General features: G+C 45.4%; 1 non-coding gene across 1 annotated transcript; it reads right to left on the minus strand.

Annotated features, from left to right (window-relative positions):
* Nucleotides 1–7,145: 7,145 nt before the first annotated feature.
* Nucleotides 7,146–7,217, minus strand: TRNAG-UCC (transfer RNA glycine (anticodon UCC)). The gene has a single exon. It is a non-coding gene; the product is annotated as a tRNA-Gly (tRNA).

Here is a 7,217-nt window from a genome sequence, read left to right on the forward strand (position 1 = left end):
TGTTGCAATTAGGGATTTTTCTTAAGACGTAGGAGCTGTACGCGTTGGTGTTCTTGGCTTGGTACAAGGATCTCTTCACAACTTCATGCTCAAGAACAGAAGTGACGGATATTCTGTTATGGACACATCGCCTGACAGCACATTGCGGCGCAGTCATAGGCAGCAGCACGCACCGCCTGGCAGCGCCGCACAACAGCACGTACCACTTGGCAGTGCACAGCACGAACAGCCCGGCAGCGCCGCACAGTAGCACGTACCGCTTGACAGCGTGCAACAAGCACCACGGATTAATGAAATGGCATTGAATTCTCGATCAAGAGAAGAGCTTAGGAGAGTTAGGGTGATCTCTTGGACAAATCACCCCCTAGTTTGCCACAATAGGGTCAGCACGCAAAGGAAAGGGCAAGGGAAGGCTAGGAGTTTTCCCCGTGGACCGCCCCGTGACGAGATCCTACGTGCGGGCCCATAACATTTTGGTATCAGAGCCTAGCATCATGGGTGACCTGGAGCAATTATCATCCAAGGCCCATGAACTTGAATACCGACTCGTGGAAAATCACGTAGAAGTAAGAGAGGTCAAGGAGGATGTCAGGGAACTTCGGCACCTGCTAGAGTTATACTTCACCACCAGAGAAAGGAGTCCTAAAGAGGTGACTACCAACCACAGCCGCCGCCTAGAATGAGCCGAAGGCTCCGACAAACGACAAGACACCACCCAGCTGCAGCAGTCATACCCAAATACAGTCGTCTGGAGTTTCCGTCCGAAAGCGGTAGCAGTGACCCACTGGAATGGCTGTACCGCTGTGAGCAATTCTTCTGTAATCAGCGCACGGAGGAGAAAGACAAGGTCAACTTGGCCGCATTTCACCTAACCGAAGAAGCGGAGCTCTGGTTCTACCAAGTAGAGCAGGAAGAACCAGGTCTTAGTTGGGAGCAGTTCAAGTCGTACTGCCTCCTTCGATTTGGACCCCCATTAACAAGCAACCCTTGGAGGAACTCATTAACCTCAAACAGACAGGGACCGTTGCAGAATATCAGTAGCAGTTTCAAACCCTTCTTGCCAGAGCCTCTTCAGTATGCCCAGACCAGCAGGTGTATATGTTCACATCTGGCCAATCCAAACCTCTACGAATTGACGTAGAGATGCAGAGCCTGCCTAACCTGGTCACAACAATGAATTTTGCTCGAGCCTTTGAGCGCAAACTGCAGATTAGTAGAGGGCCGTCCAGCATGGGATGCCCAACAACGAAATGGACAAACCCGAAGCCTACTGGAGGAAGATCTTCACTGACAACCAACAAGGAACCACAACCTTTCACCAGTAACCCTCCCCGATCTGCAACTAGCATAGGGAGCAACACGACGACACCTTCCATCAGATGCCTATCTAGAGCCGAGATGGCAGAATGCCGAGCCAAGGGCCAATGCTTCAACTATGACGAATTGTACTCTATCGGCCACTGCTGCAAGCGGTTGTTCTGCCTCCTGGTAGATGAACTGGAGGAGGAAGAAGAGGAGCAGACAACTCTATGACCCGAGATCTCCCTTCACGCCATCACCGGAATACAAAACTCTCAAACCATGCAGTTGCAGGCCCAAGTAGCAGGAAAATAGGTACGGGTTTTGGTGGACTCAGGGAGCACACATAATTTCATCAGCAAGCAGGCGGCACTCCAACTAAAACTACCGGTGGAAGACAGACCACAGCTTCAGGTAGCCGTAGAAAATGGGGTCAGAGTTCACAGCCCAAGGATCTGCCGAAACATCCAAATACAGGTGGATTCTGAACCATTCCTCGCTGATCTGTTTGTATTGCCCCTAGATGAGTTTGATATAGTATTGGGAGTTAAGTGGCTCATCACCCCCGGCCATAACCTATGGGACTTCAATGCCTTGACCATGACGTTTAACCTACATGGAAAACAAGTCACCTGGAAAGGGACCAAGATGAGAGCTAAAAGACCACAAGTACATACTCTCCATGGCAACGCCTTGCACACTACCGAGATGGAGAAACTTCTGGCCGATTTTCCAAACGTGTTCTCAGAACCCAAGGGCCTTCCCCCTATTTGATTGTGTGACCATCGAATACCATTAATGCCAGGCACTAGACCTGTGATCGTTCGGTCGTACCGCTACCCACACCTTCAGAAGGATGAGATAGAGAACCAGTGTATAGAAATGTTGAAGTAGGGTATTATCCGCTCAAGCTGCTCCCCATTCTTTCGCCAGTCTTGCTGGTGCCAAAACAAGACAGCACCTGGAGGTTCTGTGTAAACTATCGGGAGCTCAACAATAGGACTGCCAAGGACAAGTTTCCGATCCCTGTGGTGGACGAACTGCTAGATGAGCTCCATGGGTCTCAACATTTCTCTAAGCTGGATCTTAGGTCAGGCTACTTCCAGGTTCGAATGGCCCCAGAAGATGTGAAGAAAACAGCCTTCCGAACGCATCACAACCACTTTGAATTCTTGGTCATGCCTTTTGGTCTCACAAATGCTCCATCCACATTTCAGGCCTTGATGAACGAGGTATTTAGAGCCCACCTCCGCAAGTTCATCCTAGTATTTTTTGACGACATTATGATTTACAGTGCGTCGTGGGTGGAGCACGTTCATCACCAGTGAACAGTTCTAGAGCTGCTTCGCCAACATAAGCTCTTCCTAAAATGAACCAAGTGTTCCTTCGGAGAACAACAGGTCCTTTATCTAGGACATATAATCAATAGGGAAGGAGTCTCGGTAGATGACTCCAAGATTCTGGCCAGTCGGGAGTGGCCCAAGCCTCAGTTCACTAGGGCTCTCCATGGGTTCTTAGGTCTCACGGGATACTACCGCAAGTTTGTAAGAGACTACAGACTCCTGGCTGCCCCATTAACCAAGTTGTTGAAGAAGAATGTGTTCCAGTGGGATGAAGCAGCGGACGCCGCCTTCACAAACTTAAGAGAGGCACTCTCCTCTACCCCCGTGCTGCAACTACCAAACTTTAATCAGGAGTTTACGGTTGAGTGTGATGCTTCTGGCATAGGCATCGATGCAGTGCTGCAGCAGTAAGAACACCCCATAGCCTTTTTCAGCCGCAAGCTTGCAAACCGGCACCTAAAGCTACCTGCCTACGAGCGTAAATTAATTGGGCTCGCCAAGGCCGTCCAACACTGGAGGCCATATTTGTGGGGCAGACCTTTCATTGTGAAGACAGACCATTATAGCTTCAAGTACGTTCTAGAGCAGTGGCTTACTACTCCACCCCAACAACATTGGGCAAGTAAATTGCTAGGGATTGACTTCCGTGTAGACCACAAGGCAAGGGCTTCATACCGTGCCGCCGATGCACTATCTAGGTGTGATGAAGACACGGCCCACCTTTGCACGATCTCCCAGCCCCACGTTACCCTATTGGAGAACCTAAGGAGCGTACTGCCCCAATCACCAACTTGGAGGGATCGGGTGCAAGAATTACAGGCAGGGACAACCAGCCCGAACTGGTCCATCCATGAGGGACTTGTGTTGTACAAAGGGAGGGTATATCTCTCGACAGATTGCCCATTGATTCCAGCCATCATCGCCAGCATCAATAACGCCACCCACGAAGGGGTTCAAAAGACATTGCACCGCGTCCGCGCCGATTTTCATTGGTATGGTATGCGCTACTCGGTTAGGGATTTCATCTAGAACTGCTCTACATGTCAACAACAAAAATGGGAGAATTTACACCCGTCTGGCCTCCTACAGCCCCTCTCACTTCCAACACAGATTTGGGCCAATATCTCCATGGACTACATTGAAGGCTTGCCTAAAGTCAGAGGGAAATCAGTCTTATTCGTGGTGGTGGACCGCTTCTCCAAGTATGCCCATTTCATTCCGTTGTCCCACCCATACAGTGTAGTCTCTGTGGCCCACGCCTTTTTCACACACATCTTCCGCCTACATGGGCTGCCAGAGTCCATCATCAGTGACAGGGACTCAGTCTTCACTAGCACCTTTTGGAAGGAGCTGTTCCAATTACAAGGCACGACCCTGGCTTTCTCATCCGCCTACCACCCACAAATGGACGGACAAACGGAGGTTGTCAACCAGACCATAGAGATGTACCTCCGTTGTTTCGTAGGGGACCTACCACGACGCTGGGTGGATTGTCTTCCTTGGGCCGAATATTGCTACAACACGTCCTACCACTCCTCCCTTGGCATGACCCCCTTCCGGGTTGTGTATGGTCGAGACCCTCCCCATCTTTTATCTTACGAACCCGGGTCCACACGGTTGGAAGAAGTAGATCGCAGTCTCCAAGACCACGACGCCCTCCTGGCCAAAGTCTCCCCACGCTTGCAGTAGGCATAGGCGTGTATGAAGCAAACCTACGATCAGTTCATTTGACTGAAGCTCCAACCGTACTGCCAGCTCTCCCTCAGGCAGCGTGGCCCCCCCAAGCAGGGCCCCAGATTTTATGGGCCCTTCAAGGTTTTCCGGCAGGTTGGGAAGGTTGCCTATCAACTTGAGCTACTAGAGCACAGTAGAATCCATGACGTCTTCCATGGGTGCCTACTGAAGCCTTTTATAAGGACTCTCCCTAAGCACGTGCCTTCTCTATCCCCTCTAAAGGATGGCAGACCCATCCTCCACCCTCGAGCTCTCATCCGGTCATGCATCAATCAGGGTACCTTCGAGGTTCTCGTAGAATGGGAAGGACTACCCTCAGCAGAGGCCACTTGGATTACCTGGATCGACCTTCACAGTGCCTACCCAGCTCTCGAGCTTGAGGACAAGCTCGTTGTCCAAGAGGGGTGTGATGTTATGGACACACCGCCTGATAGCACATTGTGGCACAATCACAAGCAGTGGCACGCATAACAGCACCTACTGCCGGCAGCGCGCAGTACGCACCACTCGGCAGCAGCTAGTGCCACACGGCAGCAACACTGTGAGATGTGCACGCCGCCCAACAGTAGCAGTAGAGCAGGACCCACATGATAGCTCATCAGGGTGGGTCCACACTTATCTCTTCTTACCAACTTGCCGCCAGCTACTCTATCTTATCTTATCTTAAATAGGCGTTGTGTTACCATTAGGAGTAGGTAATTAGGAGTTTGAGTTCAAGTTGGAGTTTGAGTTTAACTAGGAATACCCTTCTATAATCTCTTATTTAAGGAGCCATGAATTAATGAAAAGGCATTGAATTTTCGATCAAGAGAAGAGCTTAGGAGAGTTAGGGTGATCTCTTGGACAAATCGCCCCCTAGTTCACCACAATAGGGTCAGCACGCAAAGGGAAGGGCAAGGGAAGGCTAGGAGTTTTCCCCGTGGACCACCCCGTGACGAGATCCTACGCGCGGGCCCATAACAAATTCAGAATCGACTTGATTTTACTATTTTGTTTTTTTTATTTGGATTTAACATGCTATATTTTATGTGTTGTCTCTCTTTGGGAAAAAAGATTGATGAACAACGGTGATGGGAAAATCTGGGAAGTAGAAAATCTAGATTGGCAGATTGTGGAACATACTACTAAGTAAGAAGGAAGGCAGTGAAGTAAATTTCTGTAGTCAGCAACTAATAGATGAAGCCTCTACGGTGGGATCAAATTTTCCACCAACAAAAGTCAAAGAATTGATTAATTATAACGCCATAACCTTCTACAACACTTAAGAGCAATGTTTTAAAAACAAATTTGGATCCACCATTTTGGTCACCAGTTTTTGAATCGACAGTTCGACTATCCGATCTGATTGAATGGCCCGTTCTGATAAAAATAATTAAAAAATAAAAAATGGCCTAAAACTGTTGAATGAATTGAATGGTCCTAAGCCGGGTTTGAGGTAAAACGGAACCGATTGCCTAAATCATTTCCAAGCCAAACGATCCGCCCATCTAAGGAAACAGTGGCTATGACAACAACATCAATATTTATCTTAATTATATCCATTGGAGGAGGTTTATACCCCGAATGATGCCCTGTAGGAATAGAGGATTGAGGAACACTATAGGAAAATGGGGCTATAACTATGGTACTTTAGCTGTGGTAAAAAAAGTGTAGCTAAAACATGCGATATAACCACAGACAATTTGATGTCCGTAGCAAAAAGTTAAGCTTTAGCTACGAACAATTTGTTCATGGTTAAAGTTATTCTGTACGTGGCTAAAAGATATTTATAGCCACGGTTATAATGTATATGTGGTTATAAGTTACAAAAATAGAAGTTGAGCTTCATCTATGGACAATTTGTCCATGGTAAAAAGTTGAGCTTTAGTTACGTGTAATTTGTCCGTGGTTAAAAGTTATTATGTCCGTGGATAAAAGATATTAATAGCCACTGTTATAATGTATCCATAGCTATAAGTTGCAAAAGCAAAAGTTGAGCTTTAACTACGGACACTTTGTCCGTGGTTAAAAGTTATTCTGTCTGTGGCTAAAATATATTTAAAGCCACGGTTATAATGTGTTCATGGCTATAAGTTACGAAAGCAGAAGTTGAGCTATAGCTACGGACAATTTGTCCATGTTTAAAAGTTATTCTGTCCGTGGCTAAAGAGCAATTTATCACTATAGCCATGAATAACTATAATTTCATGGCTATAGTTACGAAATTAATCATCTTTAGCTACAATCATTTTATTCCTAGCTCACAAATAATAATCATATAATATTAATTTTAAATATTTACAATTTATTAATTAATATTTTACAGTTAATTAACAATTAAGAATTTATTAAAGTAAATGAAAATAATTAAAATTATTAGCTCATTACTATTGCATTACAATAATAATTAATGATTTCCCTTTAATAATAATTAAACTAGAAAATAAATTAATAATAATTTCATAAGTATATTAATAAAAGAAAATAACTTCTAAAACAAAAATAAATAAGTAACAATTATTATTTGATTAATTAAACTAATCATCAGAAATTAATTTAATTATTTAAGTAAATTAATAATTATCATAAAATAAGAAACTAAAAGTGAAAACCACTAATAGTAAATTAATTAATTACCCATGAATGAAAAAAATATTGATAATTAAACTACAAACGTTTGTCGAGAGTCGAACCCGGGTCTACAAATTAATGAAAAAAAAATACTGCTAATTAAATTACCCATGAATGAGATAGCATTAATTATCTATAAACTAAAGAATAACATCAGAATGCATTTGCCGGGAGTCGAACCCGGGCCTATTGCTTGGAAGGCAATTATCCTAACCGTTGGACTACAAACGC

Source organism: Nelumbo lutea, chromosome 8 (assembly GCF_056320005.1).
Source record: "Nelumbo lutea isolate HS-2025 chromosome 8, American lotus-T2T, whole genome shotgun sequence".
NCBI lineage: Eukaryota > Viridiplantae > Streptophyta > Magnoliopsida > Proteales > Nelumbonaceae > Nelumbo > Nelumbo lutea.